This window comes from Sus scrofa, chromosome 3 (genome assembly GCF_054392235.1).
Source record: "Sus scrofa isolate SSC_HxYL_T2T_F1_AM1 chromosome 3, Sscrofa_HxYL_maternal_Yorkshire_Landrace_v2.0, whole genome shotgun sequence".
In the NCBI taxonomy this organism is placed as follows: Eukaryota; Metazoa; Chordata; class Mammalia; order Artiodactyla; family Suidae; genus Sus; species Sus scrofa.
Window position 1 is genome coordinate 141,076,593 of NC_139385.1, and position 25,371 is coordinate 141,101,963.

Genomic DNA, 25,371 nt, shown 5'->3' on the forward strand with positions numbered 1-25,371 from the left:
GAAGGCTGTTTCTCTTTATAAATCCTAAACATTTAAAAATATCTTTGCCTGTGCTGGAATGTCAATTTCTGGTATTTTGGCTGCTTCAACATGAATCGTTTGTGATTATGAAGCTGTTTCAGTTCTCGGAATTTGCTGGAGACAGATTCCCAAACAGAACGTCCTCGGAGGTGGGTGTGGGCAGATTCGGGAAAGAATGCACAGCTCCGCTTGGCCTTGCAGTGCATTTTTTCCAGGGTGCTTTCGTGTTTTCCTCATACCTGGGGAAACTCTATATATCTCTGGACCACCCGTATTCTGCAAAGAAAGATGCAAAAACCCTAAACATTAAATTGAGGCAAAACACCCACTCATGCAGACAGGCGCAGGCACGCTCACGTGCACACACACACACACACACGCACGCATGCGTGCACCCACACAAATACACAGACACACTTGGTGTCCAAGGCCTGTGAAGAAGAGGAGCAGCAGCTTCAATGTCAACTGTCACAGGTCCTCTTTCCTCACGGCATCGATGAGCCAGCTGCAGACCTCCCTCTGTCTCAGCAAAGACATGTCAGTAATAAATTAGCAACACACTCCTGGAATGACAGGAAGGTATTTTGGTAGTACTGGGATAGGGTACGGATTCAATAAGAGTTCTTAAGGAGGCCCTTTTAAAGTGCAGGCAGTGGGCTGAGAATCTGACTGCAGTGGCTCGGTGGCGGGGAAGGCTGGGGTTCAATCCCAGGCCTGGCACAGTGGGTAAGGATCTGGTGTTGCTGCACCTGCAGCATAGGTTGCAACTGCGGCTTGGATTCCGCCCCTGGCCTGGGACTTTCCATATGCTGCAGGTGCAGCCCTAAAAAAATTTTTTTTTAAATAAGAAATAAAGAGCAGGCAGTGAAAAGGCAAGGCAGGCAGGGTGATGCGGACCTGAGCCTTGGAGAAAGAAGGCTGGGATTCAGGTTCCCAAAAAAGCCCCATATCCCCAGGTCCAGGCCTCTGTCTCCCCCACCCCTTCCTCCAGCATCCCCAGCCAAGACAGCACTGGCCCTTCTCCTGCACCTCCAGCTCCATTCCATCCATCCATCGCCCAGCCCAACTGCCTCCCCAGTGGACATCCTCTGTCCTCAGGTCACCGCGTTAATTTCCACATAATCGAGGTCACCTCTCTCCCGAAGATGCTGTCACTTGGGCCGCCCTCTGCTTTCGCCCCTCTCCATTCAGCCAAAGGATAATTCAGTTCTTGAGCTGTTGTGTGTGTGCCTTCAACTCCCCAGCTGAGCTGTCTAGAAAAGCACAATCACCCTGATGGGGTCTTTCAGTCTGTGGCCATGAGCTGTGGGTGGGCTCTTACTACCATCACTCTGCACCTCCCGCTCTCTAGAGGACTCCTCACTCCCCACTTTGTCTCTCCAAAGTCACAAGCCCTCTTCCACCATGGCACCCTCCACTGGTGGCTTTGCTTCCTACTTCACAACGAAAATAGAAGCAATCAGAAGAAAGGGACTTTTGCTGGAGGCCACCTGGGCATCCACGTCTCTGTCATTTATTTTTGGTCCCCACCAGGAACCATCGGTGCTGCTTTGGAAACAAACAACTCCACTTGCACCCAAATGCATGTTCTTGCCTGCTCCAGAAATGGCCCAGTAGCCTCCCGTCCTACATGATCAATTTTTTATGCTCCACTGAATCATTCCCATCAGGATATAAACATAATGCCGATGCTTTCCACTAAAAATTACTTCTCTTGGCCTGACCTATCCCACCAGATACCACCCCACAGCCTGCTCCCTTTGCAGCAAAGCTTCTTAGAACGCTCATCAGCCATCTCTCCGATTCCTCCCTCCAAGCCCACTCCACCTGGGCCAGAATCACACACTATTTTGCTGTTTTACCAAAGCCACCCATGACCAGCAGGGCACTGATCCAAGAGTCACGTCTCGGTCCCCACCTCCCCTGGCCCATCCACACACTGGATCATCTGTCCCGCCTTTGGAAATGATCCCTGAGACACCTCGCTCTTGACACCCCCGCCCCCCCCAGTGGCTTCCCTTGGTCTCCTTCACTGGCTCTCTTGCTCCCCATAAACCCAGAATACCCCAGGACCTGATCCTGAAAACTCTTCTCTCACTAGATCTCACCTGAGTTCATTCCTTTAAACACCAACCGCAAGCCAAAGACTTCAGCTCTATCTCCAGCTCAGATCATGGTCTTCCACTATCAGATCAGGACACGCCACCAAATAGCATCTCTGTTTGGGTGTCTTATTGTCTCAAATTCAACCTGTTCAAAGCTGAACTTCCAACTTCCTTCTGCACCAAAGCCTCTCCCCCTGCAGACTCCCCAGCTCAGCTGGTGACAACTCCCCCTAGTCAGGCACGCTAAAATCTTTGCCATCATGACGGACTTTCCCTTCTTCTCAAGCCCCACGTCCATTCCACCGGCACATCTCAAGGGCTCTGTCTCCAAGACATGTCAGAATGTGAGCACGCTTCCCCATCTCCAGAGCCACCCGTGGAGCAGACTACCGTTACGCCTTGTCTGAATTCCTGCAGTGGGTTTCTCCAGCGACCTCTGATGGTCTGCTGGTCCACCGCCGTCCCTGCCCTGCGTTCTATCAACACTGACGCCAGCATGCGCATCACAAATGGATCCTGTCCCTCATCTGCTTAAAACCCTGCACGGATTTCCCACCACCACACCCAGCAGTCCCCCCAGTAGCCCACAAGGCTAAACATGGTCAGGTTTCCGTGACCTCCTGACTCCACCCCTGCCCCCGCCCCCAGACTCACAGCTCTCCGCTGGCCCCCCTCAGCCACCCTGCCTCGCCGTGTTCCTCCAATGCGTGGGGTGCACAGATTGGGTGCTGGGCTTTCACACTCACTTTTTCCTCCAATTGCAACTCTCTTCTCCCAGACGCTTAACGACTAGTTCCCACAGGTCCTGAAACCCACGTTCGAACGTCAGTTTTTTAATGAGACCTCCCGGAACCCTCCGTTTAAGACTCCATCCCTCTAGACTGGGTTGTTTTTTGTTGTCTCCACAACACTCATGCCTGGAAATGAAACGTCCCTCACTTCTCCACACTGTGGAGGGGGGGCCCTGTGTCTCAGGGCCCGTCCCCACCCCCCTCCTCCACACACACACCCCCTCTAACCCAGAATCTCCCTGGCGGCAGAAGTTGGTGTCGGCAGCATTCGCCGTGTTCGGAGTTAGAAGAGCACCTGACACAATGCAGATGCTCGATCCACACATTCTGGATGAATTAAAGAGACACTGAGACCCTGGGGACAACATATGAATCTTCTAAACCTCTTTCTTGGTTGACAGAACGAGACTCAGGATATTAACTTGTTGTTATGTGCAACAAATGAGGACCCCTGTGGAAATCTTTGTAAGATATTAATTACTACAATTGCTTAACATGACACGTTGAGGCTCATCCTTAAAATTCATTCAGGAGACACGAACTAGGCATCTGCATACATGGTGGGGTTCAAGAGGTACAGAAAAACCCACCCAGGTGGGCTGGGGGTCTTTCCCAACAAAGGCCTGGGAGTCCACCAAGAAGACAAAGATGGAGGTTTTCAAGCTTTCATTTTCCAGATTCAAAGTTACCTCTGAGAAGTCCTGACAGGGGGAGAGGTCCGGTCTTCTGGCCAAATCCAGACGTCCTGATGTGCTCAGCTGGCTCTCCCCCTCATGGTAGGCTGCCCACCTGGAGAAGTGGGAGAAGGTCTCAGGCTCTGGGTCCCTGCAGATCTCCGGGAGGGGAGTGTGTCGGACTCAGCAGGTGAACACCTGGGAAACAGGAGACGAGCACAGGAGCTTAGCGAGCAGGCTCAGGGGAAGGGGGTAAAGATCACCGTGCTGAGAACCACCCCAGCATCAGCCTTTCAAAGGCCCCGCCCAAGAGGGAAAGCGATGGAGATAATTACTAGACATCTTCTCAGACCAACACCTGGAGCGTAGCCAGTACTCCAGCAGTTCGCGGGAGAAGGAGCTGAGGTTTATGGTATAAGCAATCAAATTCCACCAAGAAGTCCACAGACAAATCCACCCACACAGACAGGTCTCAGATAACACAGCGCCCTGGGTCTCCCCTTCCACCCCTCCTTTTCCAACCAGGGTCATTCAGATCTGTCCCAGTGGAACTCCTGCAGGAAGAGGTTCAGGGCCACAGGAAAACTTAAACATGCGGCAAGATTATGCTCACAGTAATCCCCAGGGCAACCCCTAATAAAATAACTGAAAAATGTACAATAAAATGAACAACGACAGCACGAAAATGGATATTAGAAACGACCCCAAAAGAAGGCCAAGTGGAGAAATAAACACGAGAGAGGTAATAAGGCCCATGTGAAAAAACAGCAGAATGGGGGACATAAACTTTACCTTATCAGTCGTTACACTGACTGGTCTAAATATTCCAGTCAAAAGGCAGAAGTTAGCACAATGGAAAAAATATACATGCTCTTAGAAGGGACCCATTTCAAAAGAGCATCGAAAAGAATAAAACACTTGTGGATAAATTTAACAAGATACACAAGACTCATACATTGAAAACTACCAAAACATCATTATGAGAAATTAAAAACTAAATAACTAAAAGAATCTACGCTCACAGACTGGAAAACAGTATGGTTGAGGCAGTTACACTCCCTAAATTGATCTTCAGATTCAATGCAATCACTATTAAAATCTCAGCTTTCTTTTTTGCAGAAATGGACAAGCTGATCACAAAATTCATACAGAAATCTAAGACACCTCATATAGCCAAGAGAACCTCGAAAAAGAAAAACAAAGTTGGAGAATTCATGCTTCCTGATTGAAAAAACAAACAAAAAAAACCACTATCATCATCAAGATAGTCTGATAACTGGCATAAGGACAGGCATACAGAGCAATGGTTGACAACTGACAGTCCATAAACCATTAACCATTAACCATTTATGGTTAATGGTGTTCTCCCCCAAGAGCACCATGACAATCCAAAGGGTAAATGACAGCCTTTTCAGCAAGGGGTACTGACATTCAAAAACTGAATCTCTACACAAACCTCACACCTTTTACAAACATTAACTCAAAATGGATTACAGACTTCATTGTAAGAGTGAAAATTATAAAACACTTAGAAGAAAACACAACAGTAAATACTTGTGACCTCCTTTTATTAATTTATTTTATTTTTTTGTTTTCAGGGCTGCACCTGTTGCATATGGAGGTTCCCACGCTAGGGGTCTATTCAGAGCTGTAGCCGCTGGCCTACACCACAGCTCACAGCAAATCCCACTGAGCGACGCCAGGGATCAAACCCACAACCTCATGGTTCTTAGTCGTATTCGTTAACCACTGAGCCACGATGGGAACTTCAATACTTGTGACTCCAGATTATGTATTAGTTTCTTAGCTATAACAGCAAAAGCACAAACAACAAAAGAGAGAATAGGTAAATTGGGATTCCATCAAAAATTTAAAAAGTTGTGTTATGGAACCCCATCAAGGAGGTAAAATCAACCCACAGAAGGGGAGAAATATATACAAATCATATACCTGATAAGGACTGTTTATCCAGATTATATAAAGAACATATTCAAATGGCATTGTTTTTTTATGGCTGAGTAGTATTCTGCTGTGTATATATATGTACCACGCCTTCTTAATCCACTCATGTGTCGATGGACATTTAGGTTGTTTCGTAGTCTTGGCTATTATGAATTAGTGCTGCAGTGAACAAAGGGGTTCGTGGATGGAACTAGGATTCTCATACTAAGTGAACTAAGTCAGAAAGAGAAGGACAAATATCATATGCTATCAGTTATAGCTGGACTCTAATACATGGCACAGGTGAACCTGTCTACAGAAAAGAAACAAACTCATGGACTTGGAGAACAGACTTGTGGTTGCCAAGCGGGAGGGGGAGGGAGTGGGATGGACTGGGAGTTTGGGATAAGTAGATGCAAACTACTGCATTTGGAGTGGATAGGCAATGAGATCCTGCTGTATAGCACAGGGAACGATACCTGATCACTTGTGAAGGAACATGATGGAGGATAGTGTGAGAAAAAGAATGTGAGTGACAGTGTGTATATATATGTATATATAACTGGGTCACTTGGCTATACAGCAAAAATTGACAGATGATTGTAAATCAACTATAATAAAAAATAATAAAAAAAATTTAAAAGGAACATATTCAAATCAACAATAAAAAGTAAAACAACCCAAATAAAAAAAGGAGAGAAGATTTGAGTAGATACCCCTTAAGAAAAAATATGCAGATGTCCAATAAGCAAATTAAGTAATGTTCAATACGATTATTCATCTAGGAAAACGCACATCAAAACCATAATGAGGGAGTTCCCTTTGTGGCTCAGTGGTTTACGAATCTGACTAGGAACCGTGAGGTTGTGGGTTTGATCCCTGGCCTTGCTCAGTGGGTTAAGGATCCAGCGTTGCCATGAGCTGTGGTGTAGGTTGCAGACGCGGCTCGAATCTGGCGTGGCTGTGGCTGTGGTGTAGGCCCGTGGCTTCAGCTCTGATTAGACTCCTAGCCTGGGAACCTCTATATGCCGAGGGAGTGGCCCTAGAAAAGACAAAAAAAAAAAAAAACAACAAACCATAATGAGATATACCACATCACACACACTCGGATGACTAGAATCAAAGACAGATGACAACAAGTGCCCGTGTGGATGTGGAGAATCTGAGCCCTTACACACTGCAGCTCAGAGATAAAGTGGTGCAGATGTTTTGGGAAATAGTCTGGTAGCCCCTTAAATTGCTGAACATGGAGTCACCCAGCAGGTCCAAACCTGGGTGTGCACTCAAGAGGATGGAAAACAAAGGGCCACACAAAAACGGGGACATGACTGTTCACCGCAGCATCACTCAAAACAGCCAAGAGGTGGAAACAACCCCAGTGTCCATCAGCTGGTGAATGTGAAAATCAGATGTGGCATGCCCACACAGCAGATGTGAAATGCTGCAGGAAGGATGAGCTAGGGATACCTCATGCTTGAAAAACAAGTCAGACCCCAAAATGCCATCTCCTACAACAAAACGTATACATGGCATATCCAGCACAGGCATATCCAGAGAGACAGAAAGTAGATTTATGGTTTCCAGGGGTTTGGGGCAGGGAGTATAAGGAGCAATGGCTTCTGGATCTGGGCTTTGGGAGGGAACTGAAAACTTTCTGCAGTTATACGGCAGTGATGCCCGTACAACTCTGTGTATATCCTGAAAACCCCTGGATTGGACACTTCAAAATAGTGAATTTCACACTCAGTGAATTATACCTCCATGAAACTATTATTTATACATATACATTTAAAGGAAATTTAAAGGCATAAGGCCTCCAGAATTTCCTAAGTGCTCTCTTGTCTCCAGTACAGCATCTGCTCATCAGAAATGCAACGCCAGCATCTGAACTTGGCTTATTTTTAGGCGTCTCTGGTCAGGAAGCAAAGAACAAAACCAATTCTGTCTTTCTAGTCACTTCAAAGCGGGGCATCCGAGAGCAGCAGATGTTCCCATCTGAGTAGACGTGAGATTCATCCCAATGGAAAAACCCACATGTGTCCTCGGGAGCCCGCCCTTTCCCAGCGTGCTGTTTCTAAAATGACAAGCTTTGCCCACCTGCGGCCTGAGCAGGTGAGGTCTCCTGCAATGCTCATGACCTCAAGTCTATAGCCTCCCACGGGGACGCTAAGAGCTGTGAATCACCCCACCCATGGCCTGGACCTCACACAGAGCAACCCCTCTGCCTGCGGAAAGCTCCTCCTCGGACCCCAAGCAACAAGGGGCCAACTCCAGAAAACCTGATCCTGTGTTTTGCACATCTTTCCTCCGCCTCTTAATAAACCTGAACCCTCTGAACAAAGGATAACCCAATACAGTCTCTTTTACTATGTTTCCACCATTGGGATGGATTTAGCTGCATTGTAAAAAGGCTTAGGAAGCGAAGCTGCAGACAGACCTCTCAGCCCAGAGGCTGTGCAGTGAGCCTGCGTTTTCAGGCTGCTGGCAGGTTGTAAAGCACCACTCCAGGGGCTTCCTTGCCTTGGCATAGACAGACGAGGAACCACAAGCAGGCGTGAGTTGAAGCATTAAAGCACTGGCGCGTTGGCCACAGTCATCCACAGGTTTATCGGAAGTGGTGGCCACCTCCAGCCACGGCTCAGGGCTCTGGGTACCCAGAGTTGCCCTTCCCAGCTCTCTGCTTACAAGACTGCACAGACTGGGAGCAGTCAGTCCTAATCCTAGTTCCCCACAAGCGCTACTATTTTTAGTGCATGATGCTGCAGAGAACCAGCAATGTACTTACTGGGTTTTAGCAGCAACACCTATAGTCAACATTCATCCATTATTAACCTTGTGTTGCACCCCTAGCATCTGTGAGATGCCGGGTAGGGATGATGCAAAAAGGGCTTTGACATGATCCTGCTCTCACGGAAATCTGATTTGGAATCGTTATGCCCACACATTACTCTCCGAGTAATTCAACCTAAAAAAACACTATTGTTTGTCACGGAAAGCAAGTAGGAGGCACCACAGTCTAGAACCAGGCTTCCTGTCTCCTAGGCCTGTGTTCCTCTGGAATTTCGATTTCATCCCCACATAATTCAATCAACTCACTTCTTTACAGGATCGAGGATGCTACACCAAATATCGGACAAAGGTCTCAACTATCAGGAATACTCTGAGACAGCCAACCTGGTGCAAAAATACACATTAAAGAAATTATCTTACTTGTTTCTTTCCCCAATTATATGTACATCAACATAAAATGGGACTTGTTGGAGAGTTATATATTAAGATTATTCCTTGTTAAATTAATTCACCAAAAAAAGAACAACTAGAATCACTAAAATAACACAGCTATTAGAAAAAAAACGAGGTTGGGGATAACCACACCAAACATTTAGAACTTTGTAATACATATACACACACCCACACACATACTATATACACACACAAACCAACATATATACTTTCAGGACTGCTGGACCTTACTGAGGAAGCTTTGGTCAAAACCAGGACAGCAGGGGGCCATGCTGAGCACTCCCGTGGCTCCACACGGCAGCTCCTCATGAGGACATAAGGGTGGCAATGAACACTGAAAAAGAAATAGGACTGATGTCCCCATGGGGATGAGGTATTTCTCAAGACCAGGAACAAAAGCATCAGTTGCAACGAGAGAGGAGAGTGACCAGGGTGGGTGATGGATGTCTGATGTCAGCAAAATCTGGTATCATTCTGGGAATGGGCAGATGACAGATGCTTGATAAGCGCATGCTCTGCCAGAGTGGGAACTCGGAAGTGACTTAAATGTCCACAAGAGGCGTGGGTGGAAATACATAAGATGCTGTCCTCCATACACATAAAGAAGGAGCTGGACTTGCAGGCATCAGTATGGGTATGAAGAGATGTCTAAGACATAACAGCAAATACAAAGACAGAATACAAGACAGTGTATGGATCAAGCCCATTCAAGTACATAAATTTAAATTATACCCTCACATGCACAAAATTTTTCTAGAAGAATGTAGAGAAAAACTGTTAATAATCACTTTATACTAAAGGGGATCTGACTTCTTTTGATTCGTAGCTGAGTGTTGTCTTTTCATTTCTGCATTTATAAGGTTTTAGAACCAAAGATTTTTGATATACTGTATTTCCATGAGATGTTACACATTGAGAGAAAGTCATTCTTTTTCTTTGGCCTCACAAAGGATCTCATATGAAACTCGGAATTAAAACCCCACAAAGGGCCCCAGTGCTTTGCATTCCAGGCTCCCTGAAGTGAACCCTTAGAGCGGGAGCGGCCCTGCCATGGGCACAGGGATTCGTTGGTGGACATCCTCCCCTTTCCTTTCCCCTCTCTCCACAATGAATGGATACTGAGACCCCACTAGTTATTGGCACAGACTCCAGCCCTCAGAGAGCAATCCTCCCAGTTACCTACAATTCCACGCACACAAGCTCACCAAAGAGGTCCAAAGGCAAGCCCTCTACCTCTTCCTCCGTCATTCGATTTCCAGATGAAGAATTGTCTTCTGGCTGCTGCTGCCTTGCAAGTTCCTAATTCACAAATCCGTGAGGCTCTATGCAGTTCAGCTTCTGCAGCCACAGTGAGCAGAGGTCTGCATATGTGCGATTTGTTTGACTCAGATGTGAATAGGGTCTTGTCTGGCGTCTATAAAGCAAGCTCTGTCTACAGACATTGTATACTAATAGTCTCGCACACTGGGAGAGAGAAGGCCCCAGTCATCCCCTTAGAGTCACCCTGCAGTTACTGCTTTCACATTTGTCTTCTCTGAGGGAAAACAAAACACATCCTTCAGCCATGGAGATATCTGTGGAATTATAGCTATGGAACAGATTCATTGGGCTCATTAACTATCAATTAATTAAATGAGTTTTCTTTTAAATTCTCTCATTGTGATAAAAGGCATTTGGCTAATACCATCATCCTTCCTGATTATAAGAAATGACTCATAAAAATGAAGCTAATTCTTAGGCTTAAACCTGCTCACAAAGAGTTGATTGATTTATCCAACAGGATGCTGAATTAGGCACTAATGAAACAACATGTTACAGTAGAGGCATCAACACAGGAAAAACCAGTTTATTGAGAATGGTGAGCTAAAGCACACACCAACTTTAAAGAACTTAGGAATTCCTTTGACTGTGCAGCTTTGAAAAGGAGTAAGGTAGATTTTTATGTGCTGACAAAGGAAAATCTCCACATTTAGCAGAAAAAAAAAAGCAATATGTAGCATTTTCCATTTAAAAAGGGGGACTGGTGTGGAAGTGTATGTAAGAAACTGACAGCAGATGCCTCTGGTTCAGGAGACTAAAGGTCTGGGGCAGAAAGAGGAATTGCTTTATACCGCAAACGTTTTTGCACTGTCGGATTTCTGAATTTTTAATGTCCTCTATATATAATTTTTATTGAGGTGAAATTCACATAAAATTAACCATTTTGAAGTTATCAATTCGGTGTATTTAGTGCATCCACAATGCTGTGCAAGCAGGAGCTCAACTAAGTTCCAAGACATTCCCGTCACTCCAAAATACAACCCCTACCCGTGAAGCAGCTAATCTCCACTCCCACTTAACCCAGTTCCTGGCAACCAGAAATCGGCTCTCTGTCTCTATGGTTTTACCTATTCTGGGTATTTCATATAAATGGAATAATACAACATGTGACCTTTTGTGTCTGGGTCCTTTTGTACTTTATTTTTAAGAACTAAAATTTAAACAAAATATTTTCCGGAAAAATTCCATTGAAGCCGATCGTTACATTTTTCAAAAACGTTTCAATGCTTACTATATGTAAAGCTCTTATATCACGTCTCAGAAATGACAGAAAGATGAAATTTTTCATTTTAGCCAAGAAAAGATCATCCAGCTAATCATGTCCTGTTTCACGGGGCAAAACGTTATCAGGCTCCCGAAGAAAAGTTCCACCACCACCTGCTCTACACAGAATCTACTGCAAAGTATCGGACTAATTTAGAAGAAAGAGGCTAGATTCACCCACAGGTTGGAAAGTCAAGGCCCAGACCCACAAAACTATGCAAAAAACAGTTCGAAACATGCTTGTCTCCACGGGTGTCCTCTTCACCCCACGCTGACACCTTCGTGGGGTTTGTAACTGAAATGAGAGTGAGACAGAGGAGCACACCTGGGCGTAAAAGCCGTGAGGGTGGAGACCTGAGGTTTCAGCTCTGACACACAGTCACCCCCATCCTCACAGGAAAGAGCTGGATAAACCAACAACCAGCAGCTTTTTGGATGCAGCAGAAAACTGAGGGTGAGGAGTTTCCATTGTGACTCAGCAGAAACAAACCCAACTGTTAGTATCCATGAGGATGCAGGTTTGAACCCTGGCCTCACTCAGTGGGTTGAGGATCTGGCATTGCCACATCGCCGTGAGCTGCGGTATGGGTTGCAGATGTGGCTCAGATCTGGCGTTGCTGTGGCTGTGGTGTAAGCTGGCAGCTACAGCTCCGATTTGACCCCTAGCCTCGGAACCTCCATATGCCACAGGTGCAGCCAAAAAATACAAAAACCCCTAAAACTCTTTTACCTTAGTTCCAACTAACAAGTACATCATGTTCAGCTATCAGCCACAAAAAACCCACAAAGCACACCCAAGGCAAGAGACACTGAAAAGGGCAGAGAGCATCAAGCCCTGACTAAGACACGACACAGATACTGGAATTACCACACAGGGGATTAAAACAGGTATGGTGAATACATTAAGGGTTATTTGGGGCAATGCAGACAATATACAAGAGCCAATAGATTATGTCAACTGAAAAAAAATGCACTACCTAAAAGTTGAAAATTACGTTTTATTTGGTGGATTTTCTGAAGACTTTGGCCCAGAAGACAGCTTCTCAGATAGCACTGAGGGACTGCGCCAAAGAGCTAAAGGAGGAGCCAGGATACACAGGGGTTTTGCAACAAAAACCAGGTATTCTTGGAGTTTCTGCTGTGGCACAGTGGGTTAATGATCTGACTTGTCTCTGTGGAAGTGCTGGTTTGGTCCCCAGCCCAGCACAGTGGGTTAAAGATTCAGCATTGCTGCACCTGTGGCATAGGTCACAGCTCCAGCTCGAACTGGATCCCTGGCCGGGGAATTTCCCTATGCCATGAGGGCAACCAAAAAAGAAAAAAAGACGTGGTCTAAACATTACAAGACTACTCTTAACAAAAACAAGACATCTCAGGTTAATAAATGTATTCCTTTTCTAGGTATGGGAAAATGTAGAGTCTGGGCTCATTGAAATCTTTCGTTTGATATGCGCCTTAACTATCTAGGGCCCTGCGCCCTGCTTTTCTCCAAAGCTTTTGTCCAAAGTGAATGCCCTCAGGGTGCACAGTTGGGGGATGGCTGCATCGGCTGAAAGCTTGATGTCTACAACATCCTTTGTTTACTGATTTGGCCGGCTGCATTCATCCACGGTTATCTAAGCAAAAAGATGGAATTTTTGAAAAGAATCAAAGGAAATGCTAGAAAACAAAAGCATCGTAAAGAAGGAAGAATGCCTGAATCAGGCTCACTCACAGAGCAAGCACAGCCAAGAGGAAAGTCAGCGAGCTTGAAGACAGCTAATAGAAAGTTCCTAAATTAAAAGGTGGAAAAAAATTCAAATTAAAAAGAACCAAAATGAACAGAACATCCAAGCAGGGTAGGATAATTGCAAAATGTATGGCATATGCATAATTAGAATAACAGAAGGAGAAAAAAAGAGAAAACCAGGAGGAAAATATTTGCAGCAAGAATGGCCGAGAATTATCCAAAAGCAATTACAGACACCAAACCACAGATTCAGGAAGCTCAGAGAATATCAAGCAGGATAAATACCAAAATATGTACGCCTAGGCATATCATATTAAATTGCAAAAATCAAAGACCAAATAGTTATCTTGATGGAAATCAGAAAGGAAGGAAAAAAAACACTGTACCTTCAGAGGAGCAGAAATAAGAAGCCAGATGTGACTTCTCTTCAGAAACCATACAAGCAAGAAGAAAACAGAGTGAAATATTTAAAGTGTTGAAGGAAAGACACTGCCAGACTAAAAGTCTATTTCCAGGAGAACTATCCTTCAATAGTGAAGGAAAAATACTTTCTCAGACAAGCAAAAATGGAGGGAATCAATCGTGACGGGTCCTCCATCACGGAAAATGCAAAGGGCTTGACGGAGAAAGAAAGTGATAAGCCTGAATCACAGACCAACACATACCCAGGAGAGAAGTTAGAGAAGGAATAAATAAAGGTAAAATACAATGTGTCATTTTTATCTTTCTTTTTTTTTTTTTTTTTGTCTTTTTGTTGTTGTTGTTATTGTTGTTGCTATTTCTTGGGCTGCTCCCGCGGCATATGGAGGTTCCCAGGCTAGGGGTCCAATCGGAGCTGTAGCCACCGGCCGACGCCAGAGCCACAGCAACGCGGGATCCGAGCCGCGTCTGCAACCTACACCACAGCTCACGGCAACGCCGGATCGTTAACCCACTGAGCAAGGGCAGGGACCGAACCCGCAACCTCATGGTTCCTAATCGGATTCGTTAACCACTGAGCCACGACGGGAACTCCTCATTTTTATCTTTCTTACCTGATCTAAAAGAAAACTATTTAAAGCAAGAACAATAACAATGCAAAGAATATGGATAAGAGAAAAAAAACTGACCCTAAAGTCAAAAGGGTAGGGAGAGAAGAACTGGGCATACTTTGCCATAAGACATGTTTACCACATAGCAAGCGATATACAGTGTTATCTGAAAGTGGACTTAGTTTAGTAAACAAATATATATATGCTAATATGTTGCAAACTCTAGGGCAACCGTTGAAAGACATTAACAAGCATAACTGATATGCTAATAGAGGAGATAAAACAGAATTACATCAAATGTTCGAAGCCAGAAAACTCAAAAAAAGAAAAAACAGATTTCACAATTAGAAAACAATTTCAAATATGGCAGATATTAATCCAACTCCATCGACCATCACTTTAAATCTGAATGGTCTAACTGCACCTGTTAAAAACCAGAGCGGCTAAAAAAAATCTAGGTTCAATTACACGTTGTCTTAAGAAATTATATAATGCCTAAATAAAAACACCCAGGTTAAAAATAAAGGAAGAGAAAGAAATAACACTCTAGTGCTAAAAAAAAAAAGAAAGAAAGAAAAGAAAAGAAAAAAAGAAAAAAAAACTGGACTAACTATGCTAATTTCAAACATACCAAACTTCAGACCAGAGGAAATCATTTAGAAATAAAGATGGACCCTCCTTAATGACCAAGGAGTCAATTCTCCAAGAAGACATAAAAATACTAAATGCATATGCACCTAACACGATGTTAACACACAGAAGCAAAACCTGACAGACCCCCAAGGAGAAATAGACAAACCCACTATTATAGTTAGAAGTTTCCCCGCTCCTTTCAGTAATGGACAAATTTGGCAAGAAGAAATGCAGTAAGTATACAGCTGAACTGAACAGCACTAAACAATCAACTTGATTTATCTGACACACTGAATATTCCACCCAACAACAGAAGAATACACATTCCTCCAGTTCATATGGAACACTGTAGGCCAGAAGACGCACTTTACCAAATTAAGAAAAACAACCGAAATCATACTACGTATGCTCTCACATCACAGTGGGATTAAACTGGGAGTCAATAACAGAAAGACAGCTGGAAAATCCCCAACTATCTGGAGACTAAACAGCACACTTCTAAATAACACATGGGCCAAGGAAGAAGTCTCAAGAGGAACCAAAAATATTTTGAACTGAATGAAAATAAAAATATAGCTCATCAAGATAAGCAGAAGTAGAAAATACAGTGCTTACGGGGAAATTTATAGCATTAAATGCATATATTCCAGGAGCAGAAAGATGTAAACTCAATGATCCAAGCTACCTCTTTTGAAAACTAGAGTAAGGAGGGCAACTCAGGCCTAAAACAAACAGAAGAGAAGCGATCGTAAAGACGGGAGCAAAAGTCAATGAAATCATAAAAAGAAAAACAACAGAGAAAACAAAAGCAAAAGCTGATTCTTTTAAAGATCAATCAAGTCGACCAACATCTAGTTAGGCTAAAACATTGACGGTTAAGATGAAACACAAGCGGTGTGAGCCTTCAGTAAGAAATGGCACGTAGGACTAACCTCAGTGCATTGTCATCTATCTCCTGTAGCCACCAGCAATGCAGTGGTTTGGGGGCATTGTCCCTGGGAATGTAAAGCAAAACAACAATCAAAAGAGAAAACATCTTTCAAGGAAGCAAGACGGCATGATTTCACGTAGGCTGTTCTAAACAGAGGCAGGGGAAAAGCTAGAGAACACAACAGCCTTGATGGGGGTAACACCTTCCACTTCTGTGGACCAGGAGGGCAGTACTTTATCCAGCCAGGTCATGCTTTTGGGATGGAAGTTGAGTGTGGTGGGTCCTATTTGTCCAAGTTCCCAGGGTCTTCACTGCTTCCTAACAGCTCACGCCTGGCTGCCTCCTTCCCTGCAAAATTCTGAAAAAGTGTCTGCCTTTAAGTGTTTCTCTTCACATTTTTCTCGCTGGCCATTTACGTAACCCTCAGAGGAGTCCAGGAGAATGAAGTCGCCTTAGTACGATTCTCTTTTCTTAAGTGAGTAAAACAGGACTGTTTACAAGAGGTTAAGGGCCTTGGCAGACGTTTCAAATGGGATGTGAAGTCCGGACGAGGATTCTAAGCTCCTGTCCCTGCGGTCCTGCTCTGTCTGGCCCAGGTAGTAACCACACCCACAGGGCCTGGACGTCACAGGGCCAGTGTCCCAGTTCCGACCTTACCTGTCATGACTGGGATTCAGGGGCCTGAGAAAAGCAAGCCAGAAAGAGTCCCCCAACACCTCCCCCTTTAAGAAAATGTCAGTGTTTGCATTGCTTCGTTTTGTTTAACAAGAGGGGTGCCTCCTCATTTATTCTCACTTCTCTTCAAATCTCTGCAGCAAAATGTCCACGTGAGAGACAGGATTATTTGCTAAAATATAGACGTGTTGCGTAGGAAATAATAAAATGTGTTGGGGGCGGGCAGGATTTACCACTCAGCACATTATTTTTAAACCGAAATAATTTATTTCACTATAACATTAAATAGGACCACAACTCTGAAAATAGACAGATGGCCAACAAACATATGAAAAAATGCTCAACATCGCTGATCATAAGAGAAATCCAAATCAAAACTACCATGAGATACCACCTCACACCAGTCAGAATGGCCATCATTAATAAATCCACAAATAACAAGTGCTGGAGGGGCTGTGGAGAAAAGGGAACCCTCCTGCACTGCTGGTGGGAATGTAAACTGGTACAGCCACTATGGAGAACAGTTTGGAGATACCTTAGAAATCTATACATAGAACTTCCATATGACCCTGCAATCCCACTCTTGGGCATCTATCCGGACAAAGCTCTACTTAAAAGAGACACGTGCACCCGCATGTTCATTGCAGCACTATTCACAATAGCCAGGACATGGAAACAACCCAAATGTCCATCGACAGATGATTGGATTCGGAAGATGTGGTGTATATACACAATGGAATACTACTCAGCCATAAAAAAGAATGACATAATGCCATTTGCAGCAACATGGATGGAACTAGAGAATCTCATACTGAGTGAAATGAGCCAGAAAGACAAAGACAAATACCATATGATATCACTTATAACTGGAATCTAATATCCAGCACAAATGCACATCTCCTCAGAAAAGAAAATCATGGACTTGGAGAAAAGACTTGTGGCTGCCTGATGGGAGGGGGAGGGAGTGGGAGGGATCGGGAGCTTGGGCTTATCAGACACAACTTAGAATAGATTTACAAGGAGATCCTGCTGAATAGCATTGAGAACTATGTCTAGATACTCATGTTGCAACAGAACAAAGGGTGGGGGAAAAACTGTAATTGCAATGTATACATTTAAGGATAACCTGACCCCCTTGCTGTACAGTGGGAAAATTAAAAAAAATATTTAAAAAAAAAAAAAGAAAAGAAACTGAAACTAGAAAAAAAGATAATCACTGCGAGTTAGAATTCCTTTCCTCGGCGTATTTTCCCTGTTTGTACACAAAGCACACATACAATTCAATCTCCCAGTTGTTTTTACTTAATGACAAATTATAAACAATTTCCCAGGCCCACCATCGCCAAAAATCTTATCAAATTAGAGCTGGATATTTAGTCAACTGTCTCTAGATGTTTTCCATTTGGGGCTAGTCTTTAAAACAAAACAAACAAAGAGCCTTTGGCCTCAAGTGCTTCTGTTTCTCCACACTGACTACCATTTCCTTGAGAAAAATTCCCCAAAGCGCATTGTCTGGAATCATTATGCAGTTGCAGTGAATAAAAATCACGCATTTTTCCTTAAGCCATCCCTTCCCCCTTAGGCCTGGAAATTCATTCCTCCTGCTGAGGCAACATGATTTATATTTAAATGCTTCCTGCTTTGCAGCAGGGCCCACTTCATCATTTAGCAAACATTCCTTGTAGCTAAGGTATCCTAGAATTTTCTTTTGTTAATTAAAAAAAAAAAAAAATTTAAACCCAGGAATTCTTTATCTTACCAGCCCAGGTATTTACTATCACAAAGGGTAGTTATACTGCAACTAGACCGACTTCTAGATAAGCAATGGGGTGCAGATAAAGGACCTGGGGTCCATAGAAGGAAAGACAGACAGACATATTTAAACTTCAGTCATACAAACATTTGCAGCTTCCGGATGATTATTTTCCTCTAGCAGCTCAGCTAAGGGTTTTCGTCTTGAGGGGCCAGTTTATGAATGTCAGGGGTTTTAAAAACTACCATACGGTAGAATTTCAGAAAAAAAAAAAAAAAGAGAAAACTTAAACTTTCAGGCAGGATCTTAATGTTCTTTCTTCTTCCTTTCTTTCTGGTCAGGAAGGGGTCATATGTAGAAGTTCCCAGGCCAGGGATCAGACCAGCACCGCAGCAGCAAGAGCAGTGACTACACTGGATCTTTAAACGGCTGTGCCCCAGGAGCACTCCTGTTTATTTATTTTTAATGTACTGCGTCGAGTTAAAAGTTTAGCACGATGAAGGTAAGTGTGCCAGGCCCTGTGCTGGGAATTCAAAAACAAGTGACAGACAGGAGTGGCCTGCCATTCACCTGAGCAGGTGGGACCCACAAAAGTGGGAGAGGCGGAAAGAGGTGGAAAGAATGCAAAGGCATGGAGGGAAGCCCTTAGCTCAAAGATGTTTTAATCACGCCAAGCACTCAAAAGCACCCTCATTTCAGGTGAGTTTCTATAGAACGACACCTCAGCTTTCAGTTGACTCTATGACAGTTACATTTTGTTGACATAACATAGGTGTCACCATCAATTCAGATTTTTCCCTTTTTTTTTTTTTAATACTTTGGAGCCAACACTTGTTTCCAGGATTTTAAAATCTTCAGTTTTGCCCAGCTCACAGGCTGTAGGCATCTTGCCTCCTGAGTCCTGGAGTAAAAGGACGGTGACTCAACCTGGTGTCATCCACAAATGCCAGGGTGGTTCAGGGACACCGTGAAGGGGTCAGGCAGAGCTCCCAGCAAACAGCAGAAGCAGGAGCGGCAGGGTGAGCCGGGAGGACCACAGGAAGGTGGAGATGAGCCTGGGATGCAGGGAAAAGCAGGGGGTGAGTGGCCCGGGGTACCCCGGGATGCCCTGGCACCTAGGGGTGTGGCCAGTGACCACAGAAAAAGCAGTCGGCCAGGAATGCCGGCCAGAGAACAGAATAGGCCAGCGAAAGGAACACATCTCGAAGATGCAGAAGGAAAACATGGGCAGCTCTGAAAGCGAGGATGCAAACAAGGCAGGCGGGGGATGCCAGGAATGAGGGCAGCAACAGTGAGGAGGCCAGCTAGAGAAGGCCCCCTGTGGGGGGGGGGCAGGGGAGGAGGGGCTGACAGGCTGGAGGCAGCACCCTCCAGCTTTCCTGGTCAAGGTCAGGCCCGCAGCAGGCGGCAGGATTCACCAAGAGGGGTCACGTGTGGGAGAGGATTCTCCCAGCCCAATCCCCACCAGGCATCTAGTGGTGGAAGATTTGCAGGTGCACTTGACCTGATCCCTGACAGTGGGCAGCAGGCAGGGAGAAGCCGGCGTGCAAGGGCAAACGGGGTGTTTGCTGTGAGAGACAGGAGGGAAAATGAGGAGGGCCTGCAGCAATTAGCCTGACACAAGGGGGAAAGCCAAGGCAGGCGCCAACGATCACAGAGTTTTATAAAGAAAAATGTTAAGTGCCTCCAAGCCAAGCCCCTCACCTTATATATTAAACATGAAAGTCCAGGGACCTTGACATCTGAATTGACACTGAATGGAGTTAGTGCAAAGGTCAACTCTAAATAACACAGGCTGTGGAGCAGAGGATGGGCCCCTGCACAGAATCTCAAGCATCTGGTACTGAATCCCAGAGAGACCCGCCCAGTGACAATAAACCAGGCACACGTCAGGCCGGATACACTCCTGGCAGGCCCACCAGCACTGGCTGTGCCCAGACCCAGGGCAGCCACGCCCTAGGAGGGGGCGGGGCCGGTCACAACTGGTAGGCTGGTGTCAACTGAGAAAGTCCCTTTGGATCAACAGTCGGAGAAAAGGTAAGGAGAACTGCATCTGTAGTTCTCAATGGCCTGGGACCCACACAGAAAAGAAAAGGGAGAAAAAAAAAAAAAAAAAGGAAAAATAAGCAAAGGAAATTCACATCAGTAATACAGTTACCTCAATATCCAGTCAAATCAAAATCGTGTCCATGCATCATCAAGGTCAACTGCATTAATGAGACGGTCTGCATTCTGTTTTTCACACTAGATCTTAGAAACCAGATGCTTTCTACACTCAAGGCACAGCTCGGGCAGGACTGGCCAGGGTTCAAGGGCTCAACAGCCCCAGGGGGCCAGTGGCTACTGCTGGGCAGCCCAGCCCCTTGCCCCCCGCCCCTCTGCCTGCCTGTGGTTCTCTCCTGCTGCACCTGGAAGAGGTCCTGCCCTCCCCGGAGAGGCCCTATCCCCCAGGTCCCAGGCCCCAGCCCAGGGCCTCTCCACGGCAGAGCTGGTCCTCCGGGAGAAAGGCTGGGCCCGCGGCACGTGGCCGGGGACCGGCAGAAAACAAGGTCACTATCAAGGAAGCGTGGCTTCAGGCCAAAGGAAAAGAACCCCAGGGGCGATTAAAGTATTAACAGATAAGACCTGTTCCCCGGCCTCTCCGCTGCCAGAAGGGCACATGCATTTAAGGACAAACCGAAAACATCTCCTTCGGAGGCTTCGTCACATCTGTACATGATGCAGCCCGGTACCTGGCCTAGGGAGGGGCCTCAATAAATACTTATGAGCATAGTGAAAAAGCATGCGCCTTAAATTGGAGCTATTTCACAAATGGGAGAAATAGAGAGAAAGCGATGTTGCTGGATGGGAACTCCTATGTCTCCCAACTGGTTATCTTTACTAGGATGAAACGTAGAATTTATAAAATTGCAAACAGTTAAGAGGTAAACTCTCCTAACGATTGCTAAACACTGTACCCCATCTAGTTCCAGAAAAGCCCCACCAGCCCCCTCCCCGCCCTCTCTCCATGGCTTCACCCTCCCTGCTTCTCCTCAGTCTGCCTTGGAACCCCCAGTGAATGGATGAAATGAATACAAAGAAGGAACGAATGTGATCGTTTCTGCACCGGACTCTTTTCAAAAGGAAAAGATGCCTATTAAGTTCAACACATATTCACTGAGTACCTACTATGTGCCAGGCATCACGCCAGGTGCCCGCAGGATACAGAAAAGAACAAGACAGGACCGGAACTTCCTGGCCCTTGCTGCACCCCAAACCACGAACAGCCACGGGCAATGAAGCAGGGTTTGCGTGACACCAGCGAGACACCAAGAACACTTATGCCGCATACACTTTGGCCTGGCTCTCATCCCGTATGGATGTTTGCTTCTCAAAGAAGAGCAGGTAAGAAGCAAAAACAACGTACTAAAGTGCAGCCTGGGAGTTCCCCCTGTGGCTCAGTGGGTTAAGAGACCCACAGAGTCTCCATGAGGATGCAGGTTTGATCCCCGGCTTTGCTCAGTGGGTTAAGGATCTGGCATTGCTGTGAGCTTCAGTTTAGGCTGAAAACACGGCTCAGGTCAGATGTTGCCATGGCTGTGGCGTCGACCTCAGCTGCAGCTCAGGCCTCAGCTGCAGCTCCAATTTGACCCCTAACCCGGGAACTTCTATATGCAGCAGCTGCTGCTGTAAAAAGGAGAAAACCAAATAAATAAAGTGGTCTGGCCACGCAGCCCACCGGGAGTGTGTTCCCTGCTCTGTCCTGTCTGGTCTGCTCAAGGACATGCCCCCTGCTCCCGAGGCCTCTCATCTTCTCAGCTTTTCTTACCCCCAGGAGTCGCCACCCAGCCCAACGCAGTGGGATGGGAACAGAGGCCACCATGATGCTCCTGGGAAAGGTGGTTCTTCCCTGATAATGAAAGATGGATGGACACCAACCACCCCACCTCTCCTGCTACCTAAACGCGGATGTGAGTGCAGCCTGGAGCCAGCTGGCCCCCGGGGCCCAGTGCAGGACGGTGCAGCTACAAGGAGACCCTGGTTCTCAGACCCGCTGTCCCCCCAGGCCTTGTCACCGAGGACACCGGAAGCATTCTGTTGCTGACCGAACATGCAGTAACATACAAGCATGTGCAAACACAGATGACATGGTACTGGTAGATGGGCTGTGGGCTGAACTGTGTCCCCAAAAGATATGCGGAATCCCTAAGCCCCAGCATCTGGGTACGTGACCTCATCAGGGTCCCTGAGGATGATGAGGGCTTACCCCAAGGTGACCGATGACAAGCCATTCTGCCCATCTTAGGGTAACAAATATTCCTTCAACCTGATGTCTTGTAAACAACGAACATCTACGGCTCACAATTCCTGAGGCTGACCATCTGCGATCAAAGTGCTGAGAGATGCAGTGTCTGGTGAGGGCCTGCTTCTGGCTCACAGTCCCGTCACTGTGTCCTCGCGTGGAGAGGGGGCCAGAGAGCTCTCCGGGGTCTACACTGTAAGGGCACTAATCTTGCTCACGAGGGCCCCACCCTCACCCCTCATCTAATCCTCTGACCTCCCAAAGTCCCCATTCCTAGCAATGTCACATTGGGGGTTAGGTTTCAACACAAAAATTTGGGGGACACACACCCAGGGGCTCTAGCATTGCCCCTCTTCCCAAGGACAAGAGGGAAGTTAGGAAGGTATCAGTGAGCAAGACTTGAGGGGAGTAGGGAGAATAAATATTGAAACAGGCAATGTCTTGGGGTTCCTGCAGCTGATGGAATTAAGACACCGTTTTCTTTTCTCTCCTCCATCTGGCCCACCCTCCAATCTGCCTCCCACAATGTCTCAGTTCTCAGGGCCCCTGGCTATCTTAGCTCCGTCAAGACATGAAAAAGAAGCCACTGATCCCTGCAAAGAGAGCCAGCTCTGTGTCCTCCACACCAGGACAGGGACCGCGTCCCCACTGCCAAGACATCAGGAAGACATAAACAGTTTTTGCCAACAAATTCGGATCCCGAGGCACCCACTCTGAAGGTCTCGGGGGAGTTCTTTTCACTCCATTATCTTAGGACTGTTATGCCCAGCACATGTGTGGCAACCAGGCTGTCAGTTAATTTATGGGACTGTTTGTTTCTTTCCGTTCTCAGAGGTATCACAAACAGCCGGCCCCCCAGGGTTTCTGCAAAAGCCATCACACTTCCCAAAGCAACGCTGTGCTTGGAACACACAGCCTACAGGATGCTTTTGCAAGCAAGCTGGCACCATGGACCAAGAAACAGATTCCTCAGAGACAGAACCTGCTCACCACTGTGGAGTATGGGCCCTCTAACGGCTCGGTTCTTCGGTTCTTTCACGGGAATCAACAGGACCCACTCAACCCTTTCCAGGAACCCCGACCACCTCTCTACCCAGAGCACCTCTGCCTCTCATCAGCAAGAGCCAAACTCCCGAGGCTGATGGAGCCTTACCGCCAGCCCCGCTCCCCAGCATCCTCAGGAACACATCCTGCTGGGCCCCAACCTTTGCCCCCTTCCATGCTGCCCAGAGCACCCCTCCTCCACCCGGCCTGTCTTCAAGGTCCCCCCACCACCACTCCAGTTTCCACCTGTCACTTCCCCACTGGAGTGTCTGTAACACACTCCCAGATGGGCACATTCTGGCCCTGGGGCATCCCTGTCTTCTTGTCCTGCCTCCCTCCTAGGCCCTGAGCATCGCTGGCCTGTCCTCCCCTGCATCCCGGAGTTCAGGCCATCTGGCCTCCTCCAGCCAGCCCACACAAGGCTCGTTGCCTGACCCCGGATCTGGATCATCTGCTGTCCACATGGCCAGGGGCCCAGGACTGTCCAGCCGGGACCCCCACATCCCAGGCCTCCCGGGCCACAGGCAGGGTCCTTCCCTGCAACACAAGGCAACGCTCCCAACCACTCTGTCTACTCACAGCCCTGCGTGTCCTGCCCCGTGGCTCCACCCAAGAAGAGAGGTGTCTCTGGACAGGCTCAGAGCTTTCTGCGCAGCAGAATGTGAACCCAAATCTTCTTCTTGGGAACCTGCCCCACGTCCCCTCTTGGGCCAGGTTTCTCTACCTCGGATTCAATCACTGAGCAAAAATGCACTTAGAGAAAGCCTGATAGGCCCTGAGGGAGTGCAGAAATGAATTTGCTCCCACCCTTGTGAAGCTTAGAATTTCGTGAAGACAATGATATAATTACATAAAAATTAGATTGGAGAGGTCGAAGTGCAATTACAGGTTCTGAAAAAAAGAGTTGCTGGGGAAGCAGCTGGTAGAGAGAAGAGTCCCCAGCACAAGGGGGAAAGAGGAAGCTTGGGCCTGGAGGGGGCAGAGGCCAGGCTTTAGCCCCAGGCTTTAGACCTCGTCTGTGAGACACCAGTGCTGGAGGGCTCGGCCTCCACGGTCCCCACGCTGACGATTCCAACTTTAGGAATCTGGCGCATGGACGTGGTGGGAGAACATTCCAGGGCCCAAGTGTGGAGGCTGCGGAGAGACCAACCTGGAAAGTTTAGCTGGAACTAAGCGGGGAAGAATCCAGAAAGACCTCTCCAGGGGCACACGTAACAACTTAAAAAGCACCATGTCTCGGCAGGGAAGTGACCAGAGGTCAGCAGTCTGCCTGGGGAGGGGACCATGGACACTAACAAAAATCGTCCCAGGAGAGTTAAACGCAGTCTGCAGAAGTCTGGCCTCAGAACAACTGCTGCAAGCCTGTTTCACCTCGAGGTGGAAGAGGCCCCTAACACAGGGGTCTGTGCACGTCCCGCTCACAGGCGGGGGAGAAGGCACCTCTCTGCTCAGCAGGTGCCTCTCCTGCAGGGGGCATGGGAAGGGGGAGGGGTGGCAGGGGGCGGCCTGCGGTGCTGTTGTGCAAAGTGGGAGAGCCTGCAGACAAGCCAGCGCAGAGGGCGAGTGGGGAGGACACACACATGGTACCACTGGCCAGGGACCACGTCCCAGGCGCAGAGACAGACCACCGAGGATGCCTCCCTGGCTGCCTGAGTGGCTGAGGGCCAGTGGCAATCCAGGAGGTCTTCTATTCTCCTTTGATGTGGCCCCCACAGCACCCCCTCCCGCCAGATCACCTTAAAACACTGCCACCCCAACATCAAACACAACCCCGTTTCAAAGGACTGCTTGAAAACTGGCTGCCTTTGGAAGCCACAAGCTGTCCCAGGAAACCCACGTTGCAGGAGGCGTCCCCGGGACAGACAGGAGCCCCGTTTATCCATTAGCCCGAGAGACAAGACTCCATACCCAGGTCTGGGTTTGCAGTCCTCCTCC

The 25,371-nt window shown here is 46.9% G+C and overlaps 1 protein-coding gene across 27 annotated transcripts in view; it reads right to left on the reverse strand.

The window, feature by feature from the left end:
- Window positions 1–25,371, reverse strand: part of RNF144A (ring finger protein 144A) — a 120,122-nt gene that overhangs the window by 90,231 nt on the left and 4,520 nt on the right. For 8 of the 27 annotated variants that reach the window (XM_021087906.2, XM_021087897.2, XM_085016157.1 and 5 more), the window contains exon 2: window positions 3,607–3,789. The gene's annotated coding sequence lies outside the window, so the exon portion shown is untranslated. Of the gene's footprint in view, window positions 1–3,606; window positions 3,790–9,980; window positions 10,127–15,683; window positions 15,747–25,371 lie in introns of those variants that run through there. The other 19 variants (XM_085016176.1, XM_021087898.2, XM_085016163.1 and 16 more) reach the window with 3 other exon arrangements.